The sequence below is a fragment of the Loxodonta africana genome, chromosome 7, assembly GCF_030014295.1.
Source record: "Loxodonta africana isolate mLoxAfr1 chromosome 7, mLoxAfr1.hap2, whole genome shotgun sequence".
In the NCBI taxonomy this organism is placed as follows: domain Eukaryota; kingdom Metazoa; phylum Chordata; class Mammalia; order Proboscidea; family Elephantidae; genus Loxodonta; species Loxodonta africana.
In genome coordinates, this window is record NC_087348.1 from 66494310 (window position 1) to 66507111 (window position 12802).

Below are 12802 nucleotides of genomic sequence, written 5' to 3' on the forward strand. Positions count from 1 at the left end.
AGGAGGTCTCCCTGTCTTTGCTCGCTTTTCTCTTTTATATTTCAAAAGAAATTGACTCAGGATACAACTTGATCTTGTAGATTGAGTCCTGTCTCATTGACATAACTGGCTCTAATCCTTTCTCATTAATATCATAAAACTCTAAAAATCTCATTGCCTTCAAGTGGATTTCAACTCATAGTGATCCTATGGGACAGAGTAGAACTGCCCTATAGGGTTTCTAAGGAGCAGCTGGTAGATTGGAATGGCTGACCTTTTGGTTAGCAACCATGGCTTTTAACCACTGTGCCACCAGGGCTCTAGTAACATCGTAGAGGAAGGATTTACAACACATAGGAAAATTACATCGGATCACAAAATGGTAGATAACCACACAATACTGAGAATCATGGCCTAGCCAAATTGACACACATTTTCGGGGGACACTATTCAATCCTTAACACCCAGTATGCAGACTGGTAGAGGAAAAGGTTATTGTGGTAATCCGAGTTGGAGGTAATGAGGAGCTGGCCTAGTGGAAATGAAGGCATTGATTCATAACCCACTAGAAAGAAAGAATCTGTAGAATATGATTATTGATGACTTTGGGCCCTGTGGAAGAGGGAGGAATTAAAGTGGTGGTGACATTGGGCAGAAATTTTCTTTCTGCTGCAAACATTCATAGGAGTATATGTGTATGTCGTATTTGCTAGATCTCTATTATTCCTACCACCCGTCTGTTGGTTTGTCCTATTGTGGTGGCTTGCACGTTGCTATGATGCCAAAAGCCATGCCATTGATATTTTAAATACCAGCAGCGTCACTCATGGTGGACAGGTTTCAGTGGTGCTTCCAGACTAAGACAGACTACAGAGAAAGGCTTAGTGGCCTACTTCAGAAAATTAGCCAATGAAAATACTGTGGATCACAGCAGACTATTGTCTGATATAGTGGTGAAAGATGAACCACCTAGGTTGGAAGGCTCTCAAACACAGAAAAATGGACTTTAATGAAGGGACAACTTTCAGAGGTGTGGGCAGGATTAAGAAAATCAGTAAGGCAACCAGAGACCAGCGATAGCAGGAAGCCATTACCATCCTTAGGCCTGAAGGGACAAGAGGATGAAACCATGCTATTGGGGCCTAGAGCCCTAGAGGACCTGAGGGGCAGTAGCCATAGTTGTTCAGGTATGTAACCACTACTAGAACTGAGGCCCCAAAGCAGTATAGGAGTGGAGAAGAAATACTCCAACTTTCCTTCCTGCCGGTCCCCTGGAGGTGCTACCCATTGGCCAAATCCAAAGAAGGCAGCTGTCAAGGAGCCTGGTGATGCAGTCCCTGAGGTCAGCCTCCCCTTTGTTTGTTTACCTCCCCCAGATATGATTAACTTCTCTATTTAGGAGGCTTATTAGATTACTAGGTCTTAAGATTTAAACCAAAAATTTGCTTATTTTTGTCTTGCATGAAAGAGACTAGGTCTAGGGGTGGAGCAGAGCAAATAGGGAATAGCTAGCATATCTCTTCATTGTTTTGCCATTGTTTCTAGAATAAAGACAAAATTCTTTACATGGCCTACAAGGGCCTAGACCTCTGATGGCCCCTGATGACCTCACTGGAAACCCTGGTGGCATAGTGGCTAAGTGCTACGGCTGCTAACCAAAGGGCTGGCAGTTCAAATCCGCCAGGCACTCCTTGGAAACTCTATGGGGCAGTTCTACTCTGTCCTATAGGGTCACTATGAGCCAGAATTGACTCGACAGCACCGGGTTTGGGTTTTTTTTTTTTTTTGGTGTAATGACCTCTTCAACTCATTTTCATTCTTTCTTCTCCAGTTTTACTGGCTGATATCCATCCTTTGTTCTTGCCATGCTTCCATCTGCCACAGTGCCTGTGGCTGCACCCTTTTCCTGGATACTTTCTTCTCTTTTCTCATCTTTCACCTAATTAGTGTTTACATGTATTTCAAATCTTAATTCGAAAATTACTTCTGTGGGGAAACTTTTTCTGACTTCTTTGAACAGACCAAATCTATTTTTTTAGTAAGTTCTTATAGTCGAATATACCTTTCCTTTGTATAACATATCATTATAATGTATAATGTGTACATTGTATAATATACACAGTAGTAGTTTATATTTACTAGATTTGTCTTATTATTTACATTTATCTGATTTTTTGATGTATGGCTTTCTCCATGCTAGGCCAAAAGCTTCATGAGAGTAGGTACCAAGTCTGTTTTTGATTACCAGTATAGCCCCAGTATCCACATAATGTTTGACAGTCCAAAGCCAAAAACAAAACCTATTGCCATGAAGTTGGTTCTGACTCATGATGATCCCATGTGCTTCAGAGTAGAGCTGCAGTCCATAGAGTTTTCAATGGCTATACTCTTACAGAAGTAGATCGCTAGGCCTTTCTCTTCTGCAGAGCTGCTGGGTTGATTCAAACTGCCAACCTTTTGGTTAGTAGTTGAGCACAAACTGTTTGTGCCACCCAGGGACCTTGTTTGACAGTCTGGAGGTGCTTAATAAATATTTGCAGAAAGAACAAATGAAACTAAGAGTAGAAGCCCCCGAAGAATTCACATTGTGTTTGACAAAGATAATACATTCATGAATAAAACAATATAAGAGCAATTACAGAGCAGCAATTATAGTAGTTAAGGCAGGATATCACAGATTCCAAGAATGTTCTGCCCTGTAGGTATCTGTGTGTCTTATTGTCAAGTCCCTTGCTTGTAATCAGACACAAAATGTTTCAAGTAAAATGCACCTAGCATAGTGTGATTTGTACATAGTGGGCACTCATTAAATATTTAAAAATGAATGTAGACAAACTGTACACTGTCTAGTAGGCATCAAAATTACTGTGCATAAAAATCATCTGAGCAGAATCACTTACTTAAAATGTAGGCTCTACTCCTAGAGACAGATTTCAATAGGACTTGAGCGGAGACTGGAAACTTATACTCTAAATAAGCACTTGTAATTCTGATACAGATAATTTGAAGATGACATTGTGAGAAATATTGGTCCATAAACTCCTTTGGTAGCAGCATGATGTTCTGCTTAAACATATAGGCTTAAGAGTCAGATATATGTGGGTTTGAATCTTGGCTCTGCTATTAACTAGCTATTATTTAAATCTTTTAGGTCTTTATTTTTGGTCTATAAAATGAGCTGTAGTAACATCTACTTTCTAAGACTATTGTGGAGATTAAAATAAATGCGAGAATATATGTAAAACATTTGCTACAGTGCGTAGCATATAAGTCTTCAATAAATGGTAGAAATGTTTTTTGATTGTCAACATTTAGCCCAGGGCCTAGAACATAATTAATATTCAGGGAATGTTTGATAAATGGAATATAGTTGTAAATTGTGGTATTTATAGCTAGAAGGTCATTTGAAATCATTTTGTCCAACATTCTCATTTTACATAAAAGTAAATTCTAACTCAAGGAGGTTAGATCATTCATCATATCTAATGATCTAATTAATGGCAAAACTGAGTCCTATACTAAAGGGTGGAAAGAAAAATCCAGTCATTACCACTTGCCTAACCACCATTTGTGGTTAGAGTAACATTTGGATTTTAAATAGGTAAATAAATTTCTGTTTATAATCAATGATGGCTTCCAAAACGTTTCTCTCAAACAATAAAACAACAAAAAGGAAACCAATGAGTAAAGTAAAACTAAATGACTAGTTGTTTATAGTTGCTGTTGGATTCTGTTTCTGTCTAAATATCACATCAGAGACTGTAGTGTTTCCTAAGTAGAATACAAACATCACACGTGTCCCTAGAACAGTAAAACCACAAGCTACTTGAAGGGGCTAACTCCATCTCTAGCCTTTGTTATTGTTGTTGTTAGGTGCTTTCGAGTCGGTTCCAACTCATAGCGACCCTATGCACAACAGAATGGAACACTGCCCGGTCCTGCGCCGTCCTTACAATCGTTGTTATGCTTGAGCTCATTGTTGCAGCCACTGTGTCAATCCACCTTGTTGAGGGTCTTCCTCTTTTCTGCTGACCCTGTACTCTGCCAAGCATGATGTCCTTCTCCAGGGACTGATCCCTCCTGACAACATGTCCAAAATATGTAAGACGCAGTCTCGCCATCCTTGCCTCTAAGGAGCATTCTGGCCACACCTGTTCTAAGACAGATTTGTTCGTTCTTTTGGCAGTCCATCGTATATTCAATATTCTTCAGCAACACAATTCAAAGGCGTCAACTCTTCTTTGGTCTTCCTTATTCATTATCCAGCTTTCACATGCATATGATGTGATTGAAAATACCGTGGCTTGGGTCAGGCACACCTTAGTCTTCAGAGTGACATCTTTGCTCTTCATCAGTCAGAACAAGGCCAGGGGCTGACTGTGGAACAGACCATCAATTGCTCATATGCAAGTTCAAGCTGAAACTGAAGAAAATCAGAGCAAGTCCCCGAGAGCCAAAATATGACCTTGAGTATATCCCACCTGAATTTAGAAACCATCTCAAGAATACATTTGAGGCTTTCAACAGTAGTGACTGAAGACCAGACGAGTTCTGGAATGACATCAAGGACATCATCCATGAAAAAGCAAGAGGTCACTGAAAAGACAGGAAAGAAAGAAAAGACCAAGATGGATGTCAGAGGAGACTCTGAAACTTGCTCTTGAGCATTGAGCAGCTAAAGCAAAAGGAAGAATTGATGAAGTAAAAGAACTGAACAGAAGATTTCAAAGGGCCTCTCGAGAAGACAAAGTAAAGTATTATAATGACATGTGCAAAGAGCTGGAGATAGAAAACCAAAAGGGAAGAACACGCTTGGCATTTCTCAAGCTGAAAGAGCTGAAGAAAAAACTCAAGCCTCGAGTTGCAACAGTGAAGGATTCCATGGGGAAAATATTAAACGATGCAGGAAGCATCAAAAGAAGATGGAAGGAATACACAGAGTCATTATACCAAAAAGAATTAGTCGATATTCAACCATTTCAAGAGGTGACATACGATCAGGAACCGATGATACTGAAGGAAGAAGTCCAAGCTGCTCTGAAGGCACTGGTGATAAACATTTGGGGTATAATTGTAGAATAATGGTAACTTATCTGACTCTGGTTAGCTTTATCAATTATATTTAAACAAGTGTGACAAAAAATGCCTAGTTGACTCTTTCCTTAAAAGAGGTCTTTTGCAGCAGATTTGTCCAGTGCAATGTGACATTTGATTTCTCGACTGTTGCTTCCATGGCGTTGATTGTAGATTCAAGTAAAATGAAATCCTTGACAACTTAGGTCTTTTCTTTGTTTATCATTGTATTGCTTATTGGCCTAGTGGTGATGATTTTTGTTTTCTTTATGTTGAGATGTAATCCATACTGAAAGCTGTAGTCTTTGGTCTTCATCAATAAATACTTAAAGTCCTCTTTACTTTCAGTAAGTAAGTTTGTGTCATCTGCATGTAAGTATTAGGCTTTAGTAAAGAAATATTTTTAAGGTGTCAATAGAAAATTCTTTAAGTGACTCAAATAGAATGTAAAGGCTTTATTCAGCTGATCCTCAATGCGTCTGTCAGTTTGTCATACTGTGGGGGCTAGTGTGTTGTTGTGATGTTGAAAGCTATGCCACCAGCATTCAAATACTGGGAGGGCTACTCAGCAGGCTTCCAGACTAAGACAGACTGGGAAGAAGGACCTGGTGGTCCACTCCTGAAAAGCATTAGCCAGTGAAAACCTTGTGAATAGCAGCAGAACATTGTCTGATATAGTGCTGGAAGGTGAGCCCCTCAGGTTGGAAGGCACTGAAAAGGCGACTGGGGAAGAGTTGCCTCCTCAAAGAAGAGTCGATCTTAATGACATGGATAGAGTCAAGCTTTCCGGACCTTCACTTGCTGATGTGCCATGACTCAAAAAGACGAGAAACAGCTGCAAACATCCATGAATAATCAGAACGTGGAATGCATGAAGTATGAATCTAGGAAAATTGGAAATTTTTAAAAATGAAATGGAATGCATAAACGTCGATATCCTAGGCATTAACCACCCAGTGCCATTTTGAATCAGAGAATGATATGGTCTACTATGCCAGGAATGACAACTTGAAGAGGAACAGTTTTGCATTCAACACCAAAAGGAACATTTCAAGATCTATCTGGAAGTACGGCACTGTCAGTGATTGGATAATATCCATACGCCTAAAAGGAGGACCAGTTAATACGGCTATTATTCAGATTTACCCATCAACCACCAAGGCCACAGATGAAGAAATTGAAAATTTTTACCAGCTTCTGCAGTCCAAAACTGATTGAACATGCAATCAGGATGCACTGATAATTACTGGTGATTGGAATGTGAAAGTTGGAAACAAAGAAGAAGGATCGGTAAATATTTATTATACATCATTACGGTTGTGTCCTCCTGGTGTATTGACCCTTTAATCATTATATAGTGTCCTTCCTTATCGGTTTTTGGGTTCCTTATCCTTTGTGGTGGCTTTTACTTTAAAGTTTGTTTTGTCAGAAATTAATATTACCACTCCTGCTCTTTCTTGTTGTTTGCTTGATAAAGCTTTTTCTATTCTTTGAATTTTAGTTTGTGTATTTAAGCCTAACGTATGTCTCTTGTAGGGAGCATATAGATGAATCATGTTTTTTTTTTTTTTTTAACACATTTTGACACTCTCTATCTCTTTATTGGTGCATTTAGTCCATTTACATTCAGCATAATTATTGATAGGTATGATTTTAGTGATGTCATTTTGTGTGTGTGTGTGTTGTTGACAGTTTCTTTGTTCCACTTAATTTTCTGTGCTGAGTCATTTTTAGGTATTTTCTCTTCATCCTTTTCATTGTTGTTGTTTTGTATTTGCTGAATCTTTATGTTTTTCTTGTTTTTTATTTAGATGTGTAGAATTGTTAGTTTCCTTTGTGGTTACCTTAATATTTACCTCTATTTTTTTGTAAGTTTAAACCAGTCTTTTATTTCTTTATATTGCCTTACTTTCCATATGAAAGATATATGACTACATTATTTAGTCCCTCTTTTCTGTTTTAATGTCATCTTTTACATACTGAGATCTTTGTTTCCCTCTTTTCAGTGTTTTAGCTTTGAATTATTTGTGACTTCCCTATCTGGGTTGATGCCTGGTTGTTCTATCCTGTGTTGTAGTCTTGGGTTTTTATATGATGTTATTGATTTCCTAACTGAAGTACTCTTTAGTATTTCTTGGAATTTTGGTTTGGTTTTTGCAGATTCCCTAAACTTCTGTTTATCTGGAAATGCCCTAATTTCGCCATCATATTTGAGAGACAGTTTTTCTGGATATATAATTCTTAGCTGGCAATTTTTTTCCTTCAAGGTTTTATATGTATCTTCCCATTGCCTTCTTGCCTGCATGGTTTCTGCTGAGTAGTCCAAGCTTAGTCTTATTGACTCTCCTTTGCAGATGACTTTCCATTTATCCCTGGCCACTCTTAAAATTCTCACTTCTCATTGGTTTTGGCAAGTTTGATTATAATATGTCTTGGTGACTTTCTTTTGGGGTGTACCTTGTGTGGGGGTTGATTAGCTTCTTGAATGGTTATCTTCTCATCTTTCATGGTATCAGGGAAGTTTTCTGCCAACAAATCATCAAGGATTCTCTCTGTAGTTTCTGTTATCCCCCCTGTTCTGGTACTCCAATCACTCGTAGGTTATTCCTCTTGATAGAGTCCCACATAGCTTTTAGGATTTCTTCATTTTTTAAAATTCTTTTATCTGATTTTTCCTCAGATAAGTTGGTGTCAAGTGCTGTATCTTCAGTCTCACTAATTCTGACTTTGAGTTCCTCACTTCTGCTCCTATAACTTTCTATTCAGTTGTCAAATTCTGAAATCTTTTTTTTTCTATTATGCTTCAAGAGAAAGTTTACAAATCAAGTCAGTCTCTCAAACAAAAATTTGTATACTTTGCTATATACTCCTACTTACTCTGCCCCTAATGAGACAGCATATTCCTTCCCTCCACTCTCTTTCTTAGTGTCCATTTGGCCAGCTTCTGACCCCCTCTGCTCTCTCATCTCCCCTCCAGACAGGAGATGCCAACATAGTCTCATGTGTCTACTTGATCCAAGAAGCTCGTTCTTCACCAGTATCATTTTCTATCTCATCGTCCAGTCCAATCCCTGTCTAAAGAGTTAGCTTTGGGAATGGTTCCTGTCTTGGCTTACAGAAGGTATGGGGACCATGACCGCCGGGATTCCTCTAGTCTCAGTCAGACCATTAAGTCTGGTATTTTTATGAGAATTTGAGGTCTGCATCCCACTGCTCTCCTGCTCCTTCAGGGGTTATTTGTCTTTTTGTAGTTGAGTTTTTGCAGTATTGTGTAGATTTTAGAGATCAGGAGCTGATCGGAAATGTCATAGCTAAAAACTTTTTCCCAGTCTGTAGGTAATCTTTTTACTCTTTCGGTGAAGTCTTTGGATGAGCATAGGTGTTTGATTTTTAGGAGCTCCCAGTTATCTAGTTTCTCTTCTGCATTGTTAGTTATGTTTTGTATACAGTTTATGCCATGTATTAGGGCTGCTAACGTTGTCCCTATTTTTTCTTCCATGATCTTTATTGTTTTAGATTTTATATTTAGGTCTTTGATCCATTTTGAGTTCGTTTTGTGCATGGTGTGAGGGATGGGTCTTGTTTCATTTTTTTGGAGGTGGATATCCAGTTATGCCGGCACCATTTGTTAAAAAGACTGTCTTTTCCCCATTTAACTGACTTTGGGCCTTTGTCAAATATCAACTGCTTATATGTGGATGGATTTATGTCTGGATTCTCAATTCTGTTCCATTGGTCTATGTATCTGTTGTTGTACCAGTACCAGGCCGTTTTGACTACTGTGGCGGTATGATAGGTTCTAAAATGAGGTAAAGTAAGGCCTCGCACTTTGTTCTTCTTTTTCAGTAATACCTTATTTATCCGGGGCCTCTTTCCCTTCCATATGAAGTTGGTGATTTGTTTCTCCATCTCATTAAAGAATGTTTTTGGGATTTGGATCGGAATTGCATTAAATGTATAGATGGCTTTGGTAGAATAGACATTTTTACAATGTTAAGTCTTGCTATCCATGAGCAAGGTATGTTTTTCCACTTATGTAAGTCTCTTTTGGTTTCTTGCAGAAGTGTACTGTGGTTTTCCTTGTATAAGTCTTTCGCATCTCTGGTAAGATTTATTCCTAAGTATTTTATCTTCTTAGGGGCTACTGTAAATGGCATTGATTTGGTGATTTCCTCTTTGATGTTCTTCTTGTTGGTGTAGAGGATTCCAGCTGATTTTTGTATGTTTATCTTGTATTCCGATACTCTGCTGAACTCTTCTATTAGTTTCAGTAGTTTTCTAGAGGATTCCTTAGGGTTTTCTGTGTATAAGATCACATCATCTGCAAGTAGAGATTATTTTACTTCTTCCTTGCCAATCTGGATGCCCTTAATTTCTTCATCTAGCCTAATTGCTCTGGCTAGGACCTCCAATACAATGGTGAATAAGAGTGGTGATAAAGGGCATCCTTGTCTGGTTCCCGATCTCAATGGGAATGCTTTCAGGCTCTCTGCATTTAGGGTGATGTTGGCTGTTGGCTTTGTATAAATGCCCTTTAGTATGTTGAGGAATTTTCCTTCTATTCCTATTTTGCTGAGAGTTTTTATCATGAATGGGTATTGAACTTTGTCAAATGCCTTTTCTGCATCAATTGATAAAATCATGTGATTCTTGTCTTTTGTTTTATTTATGTGGTGGATTACATTAATTGTTTTTCTAATGTTGAACCATCCCTGCATACCTGGTATGCATCCCACTTGGTCATCGTGAATTATTTTTTTGATATGCTGTTGAATTCTATTGGCTAGAATTTTGTCGAAGTTTTTTCATGTGTGTTCATGAGGGATATAGGTCTATAATTTTCTTGTGGTGCCTTTACCTGGTTTTGATATCAGGGATATGGTGGCTTCATAGAATGAGTTTGGTGATATTCCATCCTTTTCTAAAATGCTCTGAAATACTTTTAGTAGTAGCAGTGTTAACTCTTCTCTGAAAGTTTGGTTAGAACTCTGCAGTGAAGCTGTCTGGACAAGGACTTTTTTTTGTTTGGAGTTTTTTGATTACCTTTTTAATCTCTTCTTTTGTTATGGGTCTATTTACTTATGGGTCTGTTTGTGTTGGTTTAGGTAGGTAGTGTGTTTCATCCATTTCTTCTATGTTTTCAAATTTGTTAGCGTGCAATTTTTCATAGTAATCTGAAATGATTCTTTTGATTTCAGTTGGGTCTGTTGTAATATCGCCCATCTCATTTCTTATTTAGGTTATTTGCTTCTTCTCCTGTTTTTGTTTTGTCAGTTTGGACAGTGGTTTATCAATTTGGTTGATTTTTTTCATAAAACTAACTTTTGGTCTTGTTAATTCTTTCAATTGTTTTTCTGTTTTCTATTTCATTTAATTCTGCTCTAATTTTTATTATTTGTTTTCTTCTGGTGCCTGTGGGTTTCTTTTGTTGCTCTCTTTCTATTTGTTCAAGTTGTAGGGATAATTCTCTGATTCTGGCCCTTTCTTCTTTTTGGATATGTGCATTTATTGATATAAATTGGCCTCTGAGCACTGCTTTTGCTGTGTCCCAAAGGTTCTGATAGGAAGTGTTTTCATTCCCATTGGATTCTATGAATTTCTTTATTCCATCCTTAATGTCTTCTATAATCCAGTCTTTTTTGAGCAGGGTATTGTTTGATTTCTTTTCCCTGCTTTTTCTGTTATTGATTTCCACTTTTATGGCCTTATGGTCAGAGAATATGCTTTGTAGTATTTCAGTATTTTGGATTCTGCTAAGGCTTGCTTTATGACCTAATATGTGGTCTATTCGAGAGAATGTTCCATGTGCACTAGAAAAGAAAGTATACTTGGTTGCTGTTGGGTGGAGTGTTCTGTATATATCTATGAGGTCAAGTTGGTTGATTGCAGCATTTAGATCTTCTGTGTCTTTATTGAGCTTCTTTCTGGATGTCCTGTCCTTCACCGAAAATGGCGTGTTGAATTCTCCTACTATTATTGTGGAGCCATCTATCTCACTTTTCAATGCCAAAAGAGTTTGTTTTATGTATCTTGCAGCCCTGTCTTTGGGTGCATAAATATTTCATATGGTTATGTCCTCCTGGTATATTGTCCCTGTAATCATTAAATAGTGTCCTTCCTTATCCTTTATGACGGATTTAACTTTAAAGTCTATTTTGTCAGAAATTAATATTGCCATTTCTGCTCTTTTTTGATTGTTGTTTGTTTGATATATTTTTTTCCACCCTTTGAGTTTTAGTTTGTTTGTGTCTCTAAGTCTAAGGTGTGTCTCTTGTAGGCAACACATACACAGATCATGTTTTTTTTTTAATCCATTCTGCCACTCTCTGTCTCTTTATTGGTGCATTTAGTCCATTTACATCAGGGTAATTATGGATAGGTATGAATTTAGTGCTATCATTTTAATGTCTTTTTTTGTGTGTTATTGACAGTTTCTTTTTTCCCCTTAATTTTATGTGCTGAGTAGATTATCTTTATATGTTGTCCTTTCCTCATATTTGTGGTTGTTGATTTTGTTTCTGCTGAGTCTATATTTTTTTCTTGTACTGTATTTTGATGAGTAGGATAGTTTGTCTCCTTTGCGGTTGCCTTATTATTTACCCCTATTTTTCTAAATTTAAACCTAACTTTTATTTCTTTGTATCACTGTATCTTCCTCTCCATATGGGAAAGGTGTATGATTACATTTCTTAGTCCCTCTTTATTATGTTAATGTTGTCTTCTTTTACCTAATAACATCACTGTTACCCTGTTTTGAGCTTTTTTTTTTTTTAATACTCTTGCTTTGTTTTTTTTGGATGTCCCCGTCTGGGTTGACTTCTGGTTGCTCTGTCCAGTGTTCTAGTCTTGGGTCAATACCTGATATTATTGATTTTCTAACCAAAGAACTCCCTTTAGTATTTCTTGTAGTTTTGGTTTGGTTTTTACGAATTCCTTCAACTTGTGTTTATCTGGAAATATCTTAATTTCACCTTCATATTTAAGAGACAGTTTTGATGGATATATGATTCTTGGCAGACAATTTTTTTCCTTCAATTTTTTAAATATGTCATCCCATTGCCTTCTTGCCTGCATGGTTTCTGCCGAGTAGTCTGAGCTTATTCTCATTGGCTCTCCTTTGTAGGTGACTTTTCATTTATCTCTCGCTGCTCTTATAATTCTCTCTTTATCTTTGGTTTTGGCAAGCTTGATTATAATATGTCTTGGTGACTTTCTTTTCATATCTACGTTATGTGGAGATGCATGAGGATCTTGGATAGATATCCTCACATCTTTCATGATATCAGGGAAGTTTTCTGCCAACAAATCTTCAACAATTCTCTCTGTATTTTCTGTTATCCCTCCCTGTTCTGGTACTCCAATCACTCGTAGGTTATTTCTCTTAATATAGTCCTGCATGATTCTTAAGGTTTCTTCCTTTCTAAAAATTCTTTTATCTGATTGTTCTTCAAATATATTAGTGCCAAGTGATTTATTTTCGAATTCAAAAATTCTGGCTTCTTCTTGCTCAATTGTGCTTCTCTGACTTTCTGTTGAGTTGTCGACTTCTGTAATTTTATTGTTAATCTTGCGAATTTCTGATTGCTGTCTGTCTATGGATTTTTCCAACTTGTTAAACTTTTCATTATGTTCCTGAATAATCCTTCTAATTTATTCAGTTGCTTTATCTGTGTGTTCCTGGGCTTGTTCTGCGTATTGCCTCATTTCCTTCCTGATGTCTTGAAGGGTTCTGTATATTAAACTTTTGTAC